The sequence below is a fragment of the Neoarius graeffei genome, chromosome 11 (genome assembly GCF_027579695.1).
Source record: "Neoarius graeffei isolate fNeoGra1 chromosome 11, fNeoGra1.pri, whole genome shotgun sequence".
In the NCBI taxonomy this organism is placed as follows: domain Eukaryota; kingdom Metazoa; phylum Chordata; class Actinopteri; order Siluriformes; family Ariidae; genus Neoarius; species Neoarius graeffei.
The window spans coordinates 25,804,354-25,824,632 of NC_083579.1; positions in this window are offsets into that span (position 1 = coordinate 25,804,354).

Sequence of the window (20,279 nt, forward strand, 5' to 3'; positions counted from 1 at the left end):
GTTGACTCTAAGCATTCAGTTGCCTGATCAAGTTCTGCAGGGGCTGACAGTGACCCAATCAAAGTTGACAGCTCTGGGAGATCATTTATAAAGCTCTGTGCAGTAGTTGATGTGAAAGTACGTTTAATACAGTAACGTGGTGAGGTGCATATATTATTACTCAGACATATTTTGAATGAGATGAGACAATGATCTGAGATAACTTCAGACTGTGGAAGTATGACTATATTGTCTACGTTTAATCTGAATGTTAGTATTAGATCAAGGGTGTGACCACCATTATGGGTCGGTCCTATGACATTCTGCTTAATCCCGACTGAATCTAAGATGGACACAAACGCTGTTTTTAAAGGCTCTTCTGGGTTATCGAAGTGAATATTAAAATCTCCGACAACTAAAGCTTTGTCTAAGGAAATAACCAAATCTGAGATAAAATCTGCAAATTCAGAAAGAAACTCAGAATATGGCCCCGGGGGCCTGTAAATAATAAGCAATGGAATTAACTGGGTAGACTTATTTTTCGAGGCTACATACATTATATGAGTATGAAGAACTTCAAATGTATTAAATTTATAACCAGGTTTGTGTGTTACACCTAGATAATCGTTATAAATAACCGCGACGCCTCCTCCTCTGCCAGTTAGACGAGGCTGGTGTATATAACTGTATCCAGGAGGACTCGCTTCATTTAATGCTATATATTCATTTGGCTTAATCCATGTTTCTGTTAAACACAGTACATTAAACTCCTGATCAGTAATGAGTTCATTAACCATTAGCGCTTTAGATGTAAGAGATCTAATATTTAATAGCCCCACCTTTAGATCAAAGGTGCTGGCAGCAGCTGTACAGTCAGTCTGATCTAATTTTATATTGATTAGGTTACTGGAACAAACTCTCTGAAAATTTCTACCTTTTTGTTGAGCTCGGGGAACAGACACAGTCTCGATGTAGTGGGCCCTGAGTGACGACAGTGCACGGTAATGGAGGTGGACACGGTGGTTCGGATCCCTGACGCGCCAGGAGCCGCCCTCGATCGGGCCGGAGCGTATCGCATACCGGTGAGTATACAAGGGGATACATATCAGGCATTGGTGGATTCTGGTTGTAATCAGACCTCAATTCACCAAAGCCTGGTGCAAAACGAGGCATTGGGGAGCACAGTGGGTGAAGGTGTTGTGTGTGCACGGGGACGTTCACAGCTACCCTTTGGTGTCGGTCCACATTTTTTTCCGTGGGGAAAAATTTATAGTGAAGCCGGCGGTTAATCCTCGCCTTACCCACTCTATAATTTTGGGGACTGATTGGTCAGGATTTCAGGATTTAATGACACACTTAGTGAAGAGTGGGTCCTGCCATTTAACAGGGGGAGGTCCCGGTGTGGCTTTGGCGGGAGCAGCTGTCACAGAGCCGTCTACGTCATCTCCGCGTCAGAGTGAGGAGCCGGCGGCTCCTCCTCTCTCTGTTGGGGAATCCCTTGCGGATTTCCCATTAGAGCAAATGCGAGACTCGACTCTGCGGCATGCGTTTGACCAAGTGAGAGTAATCAATGGTCAAATGCTCCAGCCGAACATCACCCCGTCCTTCCCGTACTTCGTGATTATGAAGGATAGATTATACCGAGTGACGCAGGACACTCAAACTAAAGAGCGAGTCACAGCTTTTAATTCCGAAGAGCCACCGGGAATTGGTATTCCAGGCGGCTCACTTTAATCCCATGGCTGGACACCTAGGGCAGGATAAGACGCTAGCCTGAATAATGGCCCTATTCTATTGGCCGGGGATTCACGGCGATGTCCGTAGGTGGTGCACGGCGTGCCGCGAATGCCAGTTAGTAAATCCAGCGGCCATTCCAAAAGCGCCTTTGCGCCCTCTACCATTAATCGAGACCCCGTTCGAAAGAATTGGGATGGATCTTGTCAGGCCATTAGATCGGTCAACACGAGGGTACGGCTTTATATTAGTTCTGGTGGACTATGCAACGCGATACCCGGAAGCCGTGCCTCTTCGCAATATCTCAGCACGCAGTATTGTTCGGGAATCAGACACAGTCTCAGCATTTAAGTCTAGGCTGAAAACATATCTGTTTAGTCAAGCCTTTTGTTAATGGTGTTTATGAGGTAAAGGAGTAGATCTGGAGGGTCCTCAGACATAGAGTGTTTTGGTAAACTGGGATGTATGGATGCTGTCAGTCCCCACTCGCTTGCTCACTCGAGTTTGTTGACGGTGTAGTGGCTGGCTGCTTTATGTCCCGGGGCTCCCTCATGCCTGTGTTACCTTCTGGCTCTCTCCTTTTAGTTATGCTGTCATAGTTAGTTGCCGGAGTCCCTGCTTGTACTCGGTGCAATATGTATACTGTTCCTACTTATTCAGGTGACATTGGGCATACCTAACCACCTGTGTTTTCTTTCTCTCCCCCTCACCCCAAATCTGTCCCTCTGAGTTACATGGAGTCAACAGGAAATCTTTTGGTGGAGACGGTGGGGACCTCGACTGGCTATCGTAGCCTGCAGGGAATCGGCCGTCAGACATTCTGTCGCATGTCCCAGACCCGGTGAAATGTAACTGAATTGTCTTGGCCAGGCCTAAGGGTCCCATCTGCATCTCATCATTGCTGAGGAGTGTGCTCCCATCACCCAATCAAGCATCCAGCCAGAGCAGGTCATGATATATTTTTTACCATATTAACATGCCATTGTGTGTTATGCCTGATGTAAAGACTCTCGTCTCTGCGAGCCTACCACACAGATTTAATACTTGTCATTCTTAGGGCATACCTAACAACGTGTTTTCTTTCTCTCTCTCTCTCCCCCCCCCCATCTGTCCTTCTGAGTTACATGTTGATCCTGGGATTGAGATGCTGGCCTCTTCTGCTCCTCGGACCTGCTTGATCCATCCTGGTGCCCTGTGTCTGGTCGGAGTTTTATCGCCCCACTCCTGTGAAGGACGGCCCCATGAGGACAGTTGAGGGTTATACCTGTTAAAACTGTTAATATTATAGTCAGGCTGTCTGTTGTTGCCCAAATGAGGATGGGTTCCCTTTTGAGTCTGGTTCCTCTCGAGGTTTCTTCCTCATGTCGTCTGAGGGAGTTTTTCCTTGCCACCGTCGCCACAGGCTTGCTCATTGGGGATAGATTAGGGATAAAATTAGCTCATGTTTTAAGTCGTTCAAATTCTGTAAAGCTGCTTTGCGACAATGTTTATTGTTAAAAGCGCTGTACAAATAAACTTGATTTGATTTTGATTTGATTTGATATTGCGGAGGCACTCTTCCGCGTCATCTCCCGAGTTGGAATCCTGAAAGAGATTCTGACTGATCAAGGCACCTCGTTTATGTCATGAACACTGAACGAACTGTATGGGTTATTAGGTATTAAGCCGATCCGCGCCAGCGTGTATCACCCACAAACGGACAGTTTAGTTGAACGGTTTAATCGCACCCTCAAGAACATAATTAAAAAATTCGTAAGTGAGGACGCACGTAACTGGATAAATGGCTCGAACCCTTGTTATTTGCAGTGCGAGAGGTCCCCCAAGCCTCCACGGGGTTTTCTCCATTTGAATTCTTATATGGGCGTAAGCCACGCGGCATTCTAGATGTGCTGCGAGAAAATTGTGAGGAGGGACCTTCACCAAGTAAAAATGAAATTCAATACGTTATTGACCTGCGCGCAAAACTCCACACCCTCACGCACCTAACCCAGGAGAATTTGCGGCAGGCCCAAGAACAGCAAACCCACCTGTACGACAAGGGTACGCGCCTTAGAGAGTTCGCACCGGGAGATAAAGTACTCGTACTGTTGCCCACATCGAGCTCTAAATTAGTCGCCAAGTGGCAAGGACCCTTTGAGGTCACACAGCGAGTCGGGGACGTCGACTATGAGGTGAGGCGAACGGACAGGGGTGAGGCGCTACAGATTTACCACCTCAATCTACTCAAACTCTGGAACGAGGAGGTCCCTGTAGCGTTGGTGTCGGTGGTTCCGGAGAAGGCGGAGCTGGGGCCGGAGGTTCAAAAGGGCGCATTGACATTGCATACCCCTCCGGTCCCCTGTGGAGACCACCTCTCCCCGACCCAACTCGCGGAGGTTGCCCAGTTGCAGACCGAGTTTTCGGACGTGTTCTCGCCCCTGCCCGGCCACACCAACCTCATAGAGCACCATGTTGAGATGCCCCCGGGGGTGGTAGTGCGTAGCCGCCCTTACAGGCTACCCGAACACAAAAAAAAGTGGTTCGGGAAGAACTCGAGGCCATGCTCGAAATGGGCATCGTCGAGGAGTCCCACAGTGACTGGAGCAGCCCGGTGGTCTTGGTACCCAAGGCCGATGGGTCGGTCCGGTTCTGTGTGGACTATAGAAAAGTCAACGCGGTGTCTAAATTCGACGCGTACCCAGTGCCTCGTATTGAGTTGCTCAATCGACTAGGCACTGCTCACTTTTATTCGACACTGGATTTGACGAAGGGATATTGGCAGATCCCCTTGACTCCACTATCCCGAGAAAAAACGGCCTTTTCCACACTGTTTGGTTTACACCAATTCATCACACTTCCGTTTGGGCTGTTTGGGGTGCCCGCTACGTTTCAGCGGCTGATGGACAGGGTCCTTCGCCTCCACGCCACCTATGTGGCCGCCTACCTCAACAACATCATCGTCTATAGTAATGACTGGCCGAGGCACCTCGAACATCTGAGGGCCGTCCTTAGGTCGCTGAGGCGAGCGGGTCTCACAGCCAACCTGAAGAAGTGTGCGATTGGGCGGGTGGAAGTATGGTATCTGGGCTTCCACTTGGGCAACGGGCAGGTGCGTCCCCAAATTAACAAGACCGCAGCAATTGCGGCCTGCCCGAGGCCCAAGACCAAAAAGGGGGTGAGACAGTTCCTGGGGCTGGCTGGCTATTATCGGAGGTTTATACCTAATTATTCGGACGTCACCAGCCCGCTGACTGATCTCACTAAAAAGGGGGCACCAGATCCGGTTCAGTGGACAGAGCAATGCCAGCGGGCTTTTTCTGAGGTAAAGGCTGCACTGTGTGGGGGGCCACTTTTACACTCCCCTGAGTTTTCTCTCCCCTTTATGTTACAGACGGATGCGTCGGACAGAGGGCTGGGGGCTGTTTTGTCCGAGGAGGTGGAGGGGGAGGACCGCCCAGTCCTATACATCAGTAGGAAGCTGTCGGTGCGTGAGGGGCGCTACAGCACAATAGAAAAAGAGTGTCTGGCAATCAAGTGGGCGGTCCTCGCCCTCTGTTACTACCTGCTGGGGCACCCTTTCACCCTCTGTTTGGACCACGCGCCCCTCCAGTGGCTCCACCGCATGAAGGATGCCAACGCGCGGATCACCCGTTGGTATCTGGCACTCCAACCCTTTAATTTCAAGGTGGTCCACAGGCCGGGGGCGCAGATGGTCGTGGCGGACTTCCTCTCCCGTCAAGGGGGGGGGCAGTCGGCTGCAGGCCGGACGGCCGCCCGGCCTGAGTCGGGCGGTGGGGGTATGTGGCAGCGGGGGCGTGGTCAAGCGCCTGTCTGTGACAGGAGGGCGGAGTCAGGGAAGGTAAGTGGCAGAATCACTACACCTGATGTCAATTAACCTGTGTTTGTGTGTGTCTTCCCAGTGACCGCGCCCTACTTAAGGAGGGAGAGCGTAGAGCAGAGGAGCTCATCCCCGAACCAGACGCCGGTCGTGTGTGTGTGTCTGTTTGGTTTAAGAGTTGTTCACTGAAAAGTGTGGCAATAAAAGCCCTATTTCCGAACCTGATCTCTGTCCTGCCGTCCTCTGTGCTCCACCCACTCATACAAACCGTTACACCCATCGAGTTGTTTTCTGATGGTTTCGGTCCTGTGCGTGCCTGCCTATCACCATAGGAAGCCCAACAGCTGAATAGTACGTAACCCCATCGAGTTGTTTTCTGGTAGTTTTGGTGCTGTGCATGCGTGCCTGCCACCACAGGAAACCCAAGAACTAGTGAAGTGAGTAGTGAAGTAGAGTAGTAGTCGGGACAGTATAGTCGTGAGTAACTTGTCGCTGTTGTTGCCTGACATTTTGTACAACATAAGGAAACAGTATAGTAATTATAACAGTAAAGAAATAAAACAAAAGAGGCTGGCTATGATATAAGAAAATTCTACAACCCAGAAACAGATGGGAACTCTGCTTTTAGGCAGTGCCTAAATCTATATATTATATTTATTACATGTTGAGCCTTTGTTGTTTTATATTGTTGATTATGGCTTATAGCTCATGAAAATCAGAAATGCAGTATCTCAAATCATTTGAATATTTCCTATGATCAATTAAAAAAGGATTTACAATCCAGAAATGTCCAACTTCTGAAAAGTATGTTCATTTATACACTCAGTACTTGGTTGTGGCTCCTTTCCCACAAATTACTGCATCAATGCCATGTGGCATGGAGGCGATCAGCCTGTGGCACTGCTGAGGTGTTATTGAAGCCCAGGTTGCTTTGATAGCTACCTTCGGCTTGTCTGTATTTTGGGGTCAGGCGTTTCTCATCTTCCTCTTGACAGTAGCCCATAGATTCTCTCTGAGGTTCAGGTCAGGTGAATTGGCTGGCCAATCAAGCACAGTAATATCATGGTTAGGGAACCATTTCGTCATCATTTTGGCACTATGGACAGGTACTAAGTCCTGCTCGAAAAGGAAATCGGCATCTCCATAAAGCTTGACAGCAGACGGAAGCATGAAGTGCTCTAAAATCTCCTGGTAGATGGCTGCATTGACTTTGGACTTGATAAAACACAGTGGACCAACACCAGCAGATGACATACTGCGGAAACTTCACACTGGACTTAAAACACCTTGGATTATGTGCCTCTCCACTCTTCCTCCAGACTCTAGGATCTTGCTTTCTAAATGAAATGTAAAATTTACTTTCATCTGAAAAGAGGACTTTGGATCACTGAGCAGCAGTCCAGTTCTTTCTCTCCTTAGCCCAGGTAAGATGCTTCTGACGTTTTCTCTGGTTCAAGAGGGGCTTGATATTAGGAATGTGACAGTTGTAGCCCCTTTCCTGAAGATGTCTGTGTATGGTGGCTCTTGATGCACTGACACCAGCCTCAGTCCACTCCTTGTGAAGCTCTCCCAAGTTCTTGAATCGACTTTTCTTGACAATCCTCTCAAGGCTGCAGTCATCCCTGTTGCTTGTGCACCTTTTCCAGCCAGCCTTTTCAGCAATGACCTTCTGTGGCTTACCCTCCTTGTGGAGGGTGCTGATGGTCATCTTCTGGACAACTGTCACATCAGCAGTCTTCCCCATGATTGTCATTGCGTGTACTGAACTACACATGGTAACATGGTACATGGTAACGATACATGGTATTTATGCTGTTTTACTTAAACTTGAAATGAAATATTCTCATATTTTGAGATTTTTTTCAGATTTTTTGTGCTGTAGACCGTACTTAACATTAAAACAGAAAAATGCTTGAAACCTTTTAGTTCATGTGTAACTAATATTACTAGAATATATTACATTTTCACTTTCTTAAATAATTGATGGAAAATGAACTTTTTCATGATATTCTAATTGTTTGAGATGCACTAGTAATTATTGGTAAGAAATATTGTCATTAATTTGCAATAATTTAACAAGTCAACTTCCAAAACTTCAAAACTGGTTAGATACTTCCATCCATCCATTATCTGTAGCCACTTATCCTGTACAAGCTGGAGCCTATCCCAGCTGACTATGGGTGAGAGGTGGGGTACACCCTGGACAAGTCACCAGGTCATCGCAGGGCTGGCACATAGAGACAAACAACCATTCACACTCATACCTACGGTCAATTTAGAGCCACCAATTAACCTAACCTGCATGTCTGTGGACTGTGTGGGAGACCGGAGCACCTGGAGGAAACCCACGCAGACACGGGGAGAATGCACAAACTCCACACAGAAAGGCCCCCGTCGGCCGCTGGGCTCAAACCCAAGACCTTCTTGCTGTGAGGTGACAGTGCTAACCACTACACCACTGTGTCACTCTGGCTAGATACTTGAACAAGCTAATTTGCAAAATATTACTAGCTACCCAATTTATATAACTAACTAATTAACCAAAATTAAAGTTAATGTAACTCAACATAGTCTACTTCTTTAGAGTTGATGGTGACTTTATCTAAGTATCTTATTTATAGTAATGAAGTACAATTAATTAGTGTGGTTGCTCAAGCACACAGTAGCCAAAGGCTGCTGTGTGCTTGCCAAAGGCAAGCACACTATTGTTCTTCTTAAGTTTACTTACTGTATTCTGTAGCCTAGAAACTAGACCCACCCGCCTAGCGGCCAAAAATATTTTTGCCTATGAGTGGGTCTAGCCTCGCACCATATCAACAAAACACCCCGGGCATCAAATTGTGCCTGCCAATCACAACGCAAGGTTTTTGTTTGGATTCTTTGGGCGGGCTTTTGCAGGAGTGACGACAAGGCTGCGCGACGCTGGAGAAAGCACAACAGGAAAGATGGCTACGGCTAGTGAACAGCGCTAGTTTGATTCCGCTTTGGAATCAGTTTTAGAAGAATTAGACTTGGACTTTTCGTTGAAACATGAGCAGGAAGAGGCCTCCGCTCATTCCTTTTCAAGAAGGAAGTTTTCGCTGTTTTGCCGACCGGCTATGGTAAAAGTCTGATCTACCAGCTGGCTCCGCTGGTAGCCAAAAGGATGGGGCTAGTTTGTGCAGTATGAAGAATTAATAAACAGCTTTGAAACATTACTTTTTGATTGTTTCTTATTTTCCCGTTATTTTAAATTTAAAGGAAATTATTTCACCAAACACCACTAAATAAAAATAAAAACTCTCAAACAGTTTAAGCAAACCCTTGAAAACACTTGAAAAAAAAAGTGTATGTTAAGTATGTGGTACAAACTCCAAACTTGTTAGCCTGGCAAGCCAGACTAAATGTGAATATTTAGTCTGGCCTCGCTCGTAGACATTTCTGAAGGGTGTGGGAGGAACAACCCGCTGTCTTTCAAACTGTCTCTGTGCATATAGGCCAACACTCTGACCAATCAACGCAACAGTGACTGTGACGTAGTCAGAGCGACAGAAAGCAGTGGGGGAGGCCTTGAAATAAATAATTTTTCAAAATATGTATTAATTAACAGGTTCTAGATATTAAGAAGTTTGGAGATAATGACCACAAGTTTGGAGTCTGTACCACATACTTAACATACACTTTTTTTTTCAAGGGTTTGCTTAAACTGAGAGTTTTTATTTTTATTTAGTGGTGTTTGGTGAAATAATTTCCCTTAAATTTAAAATAACGGGAAAATAAGAAACAATCAAAAAGTAATGTTTCAAAGCTGTTTATTAATTCTTCGTACTGCACAAACTAGCCCCATCCTTTTGGCTACCAGCGGAGCCAGCTGGTAGATCAGACTTTTGCCATAGCCGGTCGGCAAAACAGCGAAAACGTCCTTCTTGAAAAGGAATGAGCGGAGAGCCTCTTCCTGCTCATGTTTTAATGAAAACTCCAAGTCTAATTCTTCTAAAACTGATTCCAAAGCGGAGTCAAACTAGTGCTGTTCACTAGCCGTAGCCATCTTTCCTGTTGTGCTTTCTCCAGCGTCGCGCAGCCTTATCGTCACTCCTGCAAAAGCCCGCCCAAAGAATCCAAACAAAAACCTTGCGTTGTGATTGGCAGGCACGATTTGATGCCCGGGGTGTTTTGTTGATATGGTGCGAGGCTAGACCCACTCGTAGGCAAAAATATTTTTGGCCGCTAGGCGGGTGGGTCTAGTTTACTAGGCTACAAACTTGTGGTCATTATCTCCAAACTTCTTAATATCTAGAACCTGTTAATTAATACGCATTTTGAAAAATTATTTATTTCAAGGCCTCCCCCACTGCTTTCTGTCGCTCTGACTACGTCACAGTCACTGTTGCGCTGATTGGTCAGAGCGTTGGCCTATACGCACAGAGACAGTTTGAAAGACAGCGGGTTGTTCCTCCCACACCCTTCGGAAATGTCTACGAGCGAGGCCAGACTAAATATTCACATTTAGTCTGGCTTGCCAGGCTACTTATTCTGCCTTATTCCGACATGTTTTTTGGATCCACTACTCCTCCTACGGCGTTCGAGATAGAGACACTGTTCCATCTCTGAGACGTCTGGCCCGAAGTGGTGTAGTGTGCTTATATACAGCTTTTGGATCAACGCGCCCATTCTCTTGTTCTTGTAGTTTTTCTTTTGGTTTTTTCCCATAGAGAATGAATAGGGCTCATGAATCAAATCGTCCTACTCGGACACGCTCCATCGCAGATGCACCAAACTTCATGTGATACTTCAGGCCAACTCCCCCGACACATACATGCAATCAGTTCTGACCCGCACTCATATTTTTCCTTTCTTTTTGCTCATCCCTTTTTCCTCCATAGGCTTGCATTGATTTTTGGCCCCATTGAAAATGAATGGTGTTTCAGGAGAAAAACTTTCACTCTCCATCAATTTTTTTAACCAAGTGACCAAACTTCAAGAAACTTCACCTGATGCCTCAGGCCAAGTCCCTGCACAGATCCATCCCCTCATCTGAGACCTGCACTCATCTTTTCCTTGGTTTTCACGTATCTCTTTTTACCTCCATAGGCTTCCATTGATTTTTGGCCCCATTCAAATGAATGGAGTTTTGCTCAGTAACATTTCACCACACATCCACCAAACTTCATACAGCACCTCAGGCCAAATCACCCATCACACACATGATATCGGTTCTGACCTGCACTCGTCTTTGTCTTGCCATTCATCCGTCCATTTTTTCTCCATTTTGCCGCTAATCAATGGAAGCTTGACTGAGTCATTCCTCCCTTCCCCCATAGGCGATGATGCATTTGGCAAGGATCTGCTCATTTGAGACTTTGACAGCAAATCAACTTCAACTCAATGGCCACTTTATTAGGAATACTTACATGCACACATGATAGCAATTAGCATATAAGCATTCACGTGTTACCATGCTAGCTGTTAGCATGTTACCCATTAGATATCATGCCTGCTGTTAGCTCGCGAGTTGTTAGCATGTTCACCATTAGCATGTTATCATGAGAGCTGTTAACATGTTAGGATTAGCATGGTAGCATGCAGAGTTCGCATGTTTGCTGTTGGCGAGTTCGCCTGAGCATGTTAGCATACTAACTGTTAGCATGTTAGCTGTTAGCATGTCACCCTTAGCATGTTAGCATGCTAAAAGTTAACATACTATCCATTAGCATGTTAGCCTGTTAGCTGTTAGCATGATAGCTGTCAGCATATTAGCCTTAAAGTGTTAGAATTTTAACAAATAGCATGTTAATCATTAGCATGTTAGAATGCTAGTTATTAGCATGTTATCTATTAGCATGTTAGCATTAACATGTTAACATGCTAGCTTTTAGCATGTTAGTATGCTGTTAGCATGTTAGTATGCTAACTGTTAGCATGCTAGTTGTTAGCATGTTGGCATTAGTATGTTAGCATGCTAGCTTTTAGCATGCTAGCATGATAGCTGTTCTGCAAGCACACTGCATTTTCTCTGCGGAAATGCAGTCTAGTTTAGTATTTCTCCCCTTTGATTAACCCAATGACATTGCAATTTTTATATGCAAGTTAAAGCACATTTTACTCATAATTTCTTGAAAAATTATCAACATAAATTTTAACCACTGGAAGTCAGGGAAGTCAGTCATGTGACCTTCACCTTGGGCTTCAATAATTAGTCATAAACATTGGTTTACATGAAGGTAAATCCATGTTTTGTTTGTTTTTTTTTACTGGAAATTTTAGATTTATGGTAAAAAAAATTTTCAACAATGAAACACAGATTTTTAATTGTAAGACTCCATGGTACAGAAATCTGAATGCAGTGTAGTTGACAAGCAAATATGTATTTGGATTCTGGTGTTAACTTTAGTTTTGCACTAAAGCTACAAAGCTAACAGGAACAAGCAATAGAAGACAATCTCACCCATTGATCTGAAAATACATTCAAACATGCAAACCATACCCAGTTCTTCAGTGATGCCACATGGACATGCTGATGTAGCTCAGTATGATTTACTGTAAACTACTGTATTAACATGAGAAAAAATTCCACAGTGTAGCTGAACACTGGAACTTTAGAGGGATGGCCATGGTGACAACCAGAATCATTTTTTCCTTGAGTGCAATCTGGTATCATTGCTCCCTCAGGCCCCAGGAAGCTGGAAGTGATGCAAATGATGATGTAGTTCCCCCAGCACACAGGTTCTCAAACCTTTTGCAGCCAGGGACCCCTTTAACTGTCAAATAAATTCCGGGAACCCATTCAACACAGATTTATTTTATGAACATTATTTAAATATATACAATAATATTTTGTCTATTTGTGGAGAGCCATAGAGAACTTTCCACAAACTGAACACATTAGGGTCCCACTTGATGGGCTTTTTTTGTTGGTCTTACTTGTATCTGAGTTATTAATAAGTATTAGATAACTAATAGTTATTAGACCTCAATAATAAATATAATAACTTTTTAATACAATAAAACTGAACTGTGATTTCCCACCTATAACTAACCAGGTTACATTTTTGCCTTGGATCCAGTTTTCCCAAAATCCAAGATGATCAGGACCAGGACCAGGACCAAGTGGTTGCTCAAAATATAGATTTCCAGGACTTAACAACATTAACCTTGTTGGCCTTTAAAATTTAAATGTAAAATTATGGTAAATTTAATATATTTTTCTGAATACAGTGCTTTGCATAAGTATTCGCCCCCTTGAGCGATTCCACATTTTGATAGTTACATGGTCTTTTTGTTGATGTTATGTGTTGTATCTTTGCTATTGAGATCTTGTGACACTTTAATTGCACACAAATGGACTCCATTCAACTAATTATGTGACTTCTGATGGCGAGTGGTTGTATCAGAACTAATTTAGTGATTTCACAGCAATGGGGGGTGAATACTTACACAATGACACTTTCCTATTATGGGCTATTTTGTGTAGATTCATCATTCCAAATGAACAGGGTGGTGGTGGGGTTTGGTTGGTTGGTTAGGGAATTGTAGATAGGTATGCAAGGCACTGAATTTACTGAAATCATATTAATATATTCCAAGTACAATTTTTGAATACTTCTTAGGACAGAAAGAAAAAATCATGTGGCCTATTTTCATAATTTTATAATACTCACTGGCCACTTTATTAGGAACACCCATACACTTGCTGTTTTATGCAGTTCTCTAATCAGCCAATCCCTTGACAGCAGCACAATGCATAAAATCATGCAGATACAAATCAAGAGCTTCAGTTAATGTTCACTTCAAATATCAGAATGGGAAAATTTTTGATCTCAAAGTGTGACTTTCACTGTGGCATGGATGTTGGTGCCAGATGGACTGGTTTGAGTATTTCAGAAACTAGTGATCTCATGAGGTTTTCACACACAACAACAGTCTCTAGAGTTTACAGAGAATGGTGCCAAAGTCAGAAAAAACAACAACAATGAGTGAGCAACAGTCTGGCAAGAAATATACTCTAAGAGTTTTATTTTTATGTGCTTATTCTAATATGTTAGTGTTTTCTGTAGTAACAAGTGATGTGTGTAATTATCGTGAAGTTTCTTGGAGTGAGGAGATGTTTATATCTAAAATTTTTTGGAAGGAGTCTCAACTGTCAGCGCTTTATAACAGTCAGAGGTAAATCTGTAACCATTATATTTTCAGAAAGAGGGACGTTATTAAGACAGAGGAGCTTACAGTTTTGTTACAGGTTTCTTGTGTCTTATTAACTTTAAGAGAGAGGGAAAAAAAGATGGTGGTCATTAGCTGTTTATAGGCCTATAATATAACAGGAACAAACTTGTTTCTCAGATGTTCAATGTCACTAATAAATAAAAATTATAATTTTTAGCGAATTGCTGTGATAGAAGAGGAAAAGAACACTTTGGGATTTAAAAAATGTGAATAAACAACTTTGGGGTGTGAAGAGTTTTAGTCTTTTCTTGTTAGATTAGCTGTGGATTGTTCCAGTAAATAAATAAATTTCTGATATTTCTCACTTTATTAAACATTTAATATAATTTCTTGGCTCCTGTATACTTATTCCTTTGTTCAATTTTCAGATTTTAGAGTCAATGATTTAAACATACAGTACATATTGTATGTTGTATATACAATATGTACTGTGTAGTATACGGTACATATATTTGAACACTATAATATGGTCATTTTATAACAATGACCATATTATAGTGTTCAAAAACTTTATGCCAACACTATATAAAAGCCCATGTTCTATTTTTAAGACTTTACCATTGTTCCAATAAAGGCAACAGAAAACTACGGATGTGGTATGACTAGACGTACAGATTCAGTTTCAGAGTCTGGCCATTAGGAACAGACTCGCTGCATCTCCTCAAGTTATATCTTCCATTCAATGCAACGATCCATACCGGAGTCATGTGAACTACTATATCAGCTTTCTGCCAGGCAGTTTCCCCCCCCTGCTGTGAGCTGAGCCGTTTCCCGGTTCATTCAATACCTACTGTCTGTTGGCCTGTAACTGACCGAACACTGAAGATAAATTATGGAATAAGTGTTATTGCCATATGCCCTATTGCTAGTTTTGATGTCCTGACTTTTAGTTCTCCAGAACCAATCTTCCATTTCCTTTTTTTAAAGCTGAAAGCTAAATTGGAAACTTTCCTGTTCTTTTGATACTTTCACCTTTCTCCTTTTTTCACCTTTTTTTGTAAATTTGTTAGATTGGGAATGGTTGTGAATGTTTCTGTTAATGGCCTCTTGTCTGTTTCTTTCATAAAGTGACTTAGGATTTGAGAAAGACACTGTATAAAGTTGTTATTATAATTGATTTATTATTAGTCACTGGTACACTGTGTATGCAGAGGGTTCATCCATAATTCAAATCTTAACCTAACACCCAGTTTACACCTGGTTATTTCATATGTCTGGTATCTGCATTGTATCCTAATGTTGTAGTCAGGACCACCTAAACCGAGATCAATTCATGACCAACACCAGAGTGTATCTCGATGTAACCAAGACAAGATCAAGACTTTGAGGGGTAGAGACCAAGTCAAGACCAAGACCTGGCAGGGTGAGACTGAGTCAAGACCAGGACCAGACCAATGTGTGTGAAGGGGCGGGGAGGGGTGATGGCCATTAACAGCAAGGAAATTTTTGAATTCCCAATGAGTCATGTTATTGGTTGCATTTGAAGCAGGAAGTTTTACATCCAATCACAGTAATGATGTTAACAAATAAATCCAGCAATACACAGGCAATTTAGTGAAATTTTATTTCAAGACTGTGGGGTCTTGAAATAAAATCCCAAGTCCTCTATGTTTGAGACCGAGACAAACCCGAGTAAAAATGCAGTTGATTCTAAGACGACATTGAGACATTCAAAAAGTAGTCTTGAGACCAAGACTGCAAGTACTTGAGACTCAAATACTACAACACTATTGTATCCTGATAAGATTTTAACCACTTCAATTGACACTTGTAGGTAAATGTGTCCTCGGTCAGACAGACTCAAATATGATTGCTGAATTACAGTTAAGGCCAAAAGTTTACATACACCTAGGCTAAAGGTAGTCAAACTCCATTCATTTCATGTTACCAAATCAACTGGGGCACCAACTGTACTTTGTTTGCATCAGAGACCATTTTAAAACCGTCGATTAGAGAAAGATTTACAGAAGCTTCTGATTTGGAGTTAACTAAGAGAACCTGTGGCTATATTTGCAGGTTGGTGTCTTTTTGCTCTTGATATTGTGGACCTCCACAAGTCCTGTTCCCCCTTATGAGCAATTTCCAAACAACTGCATGAACCACGAGCATCTGTACAAACAATTCTATGGAAAAACAAAAATCTTAGGATCACACAGACACTGCATCCTTCAAGAAGAAGGCACAAATTAGCTCCCAAGGATGAACAAACCTCCAGCATCTGGCATCAGGTACCAAAGTATGTACGTCCACCATTAAGAGAGTCTTATATGTCCGAGGCCTGAAAGGCTTTCATACAAAGGCAAGGCAAGGCAAAGTTTATTTTTATAGTGCATTTCATACTTAGAAAGCAATTCAATGTGCTTAACAGAATAAAAAGAATTAAAATAGCAACAAAAATTAGAATTAGAAATTAGAAAATTAGAAATTTTATACCTTCTAAAATTAGAAGGTATAAAATTTAAATAAAAACATCAAAGACATAAAACCCTTAGACACAAGACTTTATCAAAAGTAAATATAATAGTTTAAAAATAATTTGTTTAAAATAAATAAACAACATGTACGTAGAAAAAAAAAACAGTGATAAAAGTCTAGGGTGTAAAAAAAAAAAACTATTTCAAGACCAGGATAAAATAAGCCTTTGGGAGGTGTTCTCTCTGATTTGGCCATAATGATCAGTGCTATGAATGATAGGTAAAGAATGAGGTTTTTAATCAGAAGAATGCCATCCCAACTGTGAAGCATGGGAGTGGCAGCATCATGTTGTGGGGTTGTTTTTCTGGAAAATAGATGGTATTATGAGGAAGGAGCATTGTCTAGAAATACTGAAGCAAAAGCTCAAGACATCAGCCAGAAAATTAAAACTTGGTCAAAACTGGTGCCTCAGGCAGGACAAAGATACTAAGCATATCTTCAAAGTTGTAATAAAATGGCTTACATAATGGCTTGGAAAAAAAGAGACATTTATTCTACTTGTATAACGCATCAAAAATGCATCTTAGACCTCCTGAAGACATGTGATTTGGATTTGAATAATGTGTATCTTGGATACTTTCCTTTTTATGTACATTCCTAGACCCTTTCCAGATATATTCCTGATGAAATGACCAAGTGTAAATGGGATCTAGGAATGTATAGAATATGGATGTTCTGCATGGAGAAATGTCCAATCTTGTCACCAAATTAATTGTGGGTATAATTTTATATATAAAATATATAAAATAATTTTAAACCCAGCATTTTGAATAAAAAAAAAACTTTGATATATTTTGACAGATAAACTAATTGGATTATTGAAACTCCCATTAGTTGTGCTGTACATGATGCACATCTTCTGAAGCTGTCAATCTGGCCTTGGTGTTACATCTTTTTCCATCTCTTCCTTTCTTTGGTTCTTTTTGCACCTCCTTTCCACTCACCGCGAGTGGGTAATGCATTCAAAACATGTTTAATAATCTTTACATTTAGGTGCTTGACAAAAATCAATAGCTTAAAAGATACTTCCAGTAACTGTGGGTGTGTGTATGTGAGGAAGAGGCCTAATTTAGAAACAGTTTCTCACTTACTATATAATTGTATTTATCAAAACATTAAAGGCAAAAACTAACCCTAGGCTAGTCAGTACTTTGATACTGAGATGTCTGAATTGGGTGGCATGCTGGGGCAATGGTTAGCACTGTCAAGCCTCACAACAAGAAAGTTCTAGGTTCGAACCTGTAGGCCGACTGAGGTCTTCCTGTGTGGAGTTTGCATGTTTTCCTCATGCCTGCATGGGTTTACTCCAACAGTCCAAGGACATGTGGATGAGGTCAACCGGCTTCTCTAAATTACCCGTGAGTGTGAATGGTTGTTCCTCTCTTTGTTAGCCCTGCTTGATGATCTGCCCAGGGTGTATCTCACCTCTTGCCTGAAGTCAGCTGGGACTGGCTCCAGCTTCCCTGCAACCCCGACGGATAGGTGGTTTTGATAATGGATGGATGGTTGGTTGTGTGAATTGTAATGTCCTCTGTCTCAGTGTCTCACAGTTGAATTACTTAGTAAAATAACTTCTGGGTCACATAACCAAGGTATTGTTGACCATCTTGGGATCACAAATTAAGACTCTGTGGCTTAGTTTCCAAATAGATGCTGACAAGCGTTTTTAAGAAGTCGTGAAGCCAGAGTAGGTGTGCAACTGGACCTATAAAAACATCATTGGAGCAGGCAGTTTTTACTCCCATACAGGTGGGAGGTGGTCAAATGCAGTCAATTAACAAAATAAAGACCATGCTGAGTAACATGGGAGCGTATTGGACGTATGAATTTGGACACAACACCTTTACTCTCTCTGGTATGTAAATATAGCAGTGTCCTGTTATCAGTGGATATCATAGTAGACAAGGCCATCTGTATACATTTTCAAAACACCCATAGTGCAAAGGAGAGACCAAAGAGAATGACTTTAAATTGGAGTGCGTGCCCTTGGAAGGCAAACCTTAGGAAGGTTCTGTGCTCTCAGAAAATGAGATGATCAATATAAAAACATTTCACAGCAGGTCCATGGATATGAACCAACCCTGTGGCTGCATGGTCTTTCTTGGACCACTGTAGCATATAAAAGAGAGGGTCTTCTAAGGAATTGTCAAGTTAAACATTTTAAATGCCACTTTGAATGTAATTCATGATCAAGTTTGCAATGATGAAATGTCACATACTATACGAAAACCTCTAAGTATTTAGGAATTGATGCATATAATCAGGCCCGCCGACAGGGGGGGGGGACAAACGGGTATGTTGTCCCGGGCCCAGGAATGGGGAGGGCCCAGAACTGGGCTCTCATGAAGTTGCGATTATTTTATTTCATTTCAAAATAAGGCTGCACAATTAATCGAATTTAATCGAAAATCGCGATTTTGGCTGCCACGATTAAATTAAATGAAAATAGCGATTTATTTCTATTTAAAATGCGAGCTCTGCTGCATATCTGATCAAGCACTTTTTGACCAGTACTCCGCCAAACCATTAGGGGGCGAACCGACGCATGTAAGGTTTTATTACTCCGCCTAAATAAGCAAGCAAGCCAAGTGCGCAGAGCTTTAGTGCAGCGGTATCTTCTTCAAGGGGTGATAGCGTGAGAGTAGGTAACAGATTGAGCGTATTTAGCACTGGAGGTAATGTTGTGACCTGCCTTCGCTCATGTTTAAAGCCAGAGCATGTTGATAGGCTGGTCTTTCTAGCTAAAAACTTGTAGGCCTCAGTATAATGCTATGTAATTGTTGCAATTGAGTTTTCAGTTCCTTCATTCTTTGGTAATTTCTTGGATAAATTTCATTTATTTGTCATTTGGAAATCAGAATTTCTCTTTTAAATTTCATTCTGCACTGAAAGCTGTTCATATTGTTTGTTTGAATATAGTGAAATAAAATTTAAGTGATTTCCCTAACATCAAGAATAATCGTGATTATCATTTTTTCCATAATCGTGCAGCCCTATTTCAAAATGTGTTGATTTGGGGGAGAAATGTGGTATATTTGCATTCAATAAATGATTTCTTGATCTTTTGCCTTTATTGTCTTTGAAAAAGGCGTCAAGAACCCCCTACCACACCTAATGCAAAAATGGTTTGGTCTGACTCTTTGATTAAGGGGGAAAAAAACGATATCGTTCGATCATAGCGCTTCGACAATCAGCGTGCGTGCCATTTGCCAACATGCGCAAGTCAGGAGCACAGAAAAGAAAAGAGAGGAAGAAACCAAGAGACTCAGGGGCTCACTGCATAAATATTTTAAAAAAGATTCGGATGATGCAGCGGGTACTAGCAAAGGCAGTGGGGCAGCTGAGCCAGGTAAGACAGCCAACTTTTTCCAGTCCCGTAAAGTAACCCCAACCAAGGCACGCGCGGTACGCAATTCATGTTACAAACGAGGGGAGAGCAAGTCACACTGAACACCATATCAAACGCACAGGGCACTGAATCATTTCATAACCACAACGGCTTAATAACATTGTTTCATATATCTGATTGAAGCTAAGAATATTCACATTAGCCCGCAATCATATCCCGCCGTGGGCGGCACGGTGGTGTAGTGGTTAGCGCTGTCGCCTCACAGCAAGAAGGTCCGGGTTCGAGCCCTGTGGCCGGCGAGGGCCTCTCTGTGCGGAGTTTGCATGTTCTCCCCGTGTCCGCGTGGGTTTCCTCCGGGTGCTCCGGTTTCCCCCACAGTCCAAAGACATGCAGGTTAGGTTAACTGGTGACTCTAAATTGACCGTAGGTGTGAATGTGAGTGTGAATGGTTGTCTGTGTCTGTGTGTCAGCCCTGTGATGGCCTGGCGACTTGTCCAGGGTGTACCCCGCCTTTCGCCCGTAGTCAGCTGGGATAGGCTCCAGCTTGCCTGCGACCCTGTAGAAGGATGAAGCGGCTAGAGATAATGAGATGAGATATCCCGCCGTTTCTCGAGTGGTGTGTTGTTCTCTGCTTTTCACACTGGACAGTACGCACGCACAGTATACTATGTTCGCCCCCAGCCCTGCCCGAAATCCCCCGTCCATCGCTGCTCCTTCAAGAGCACC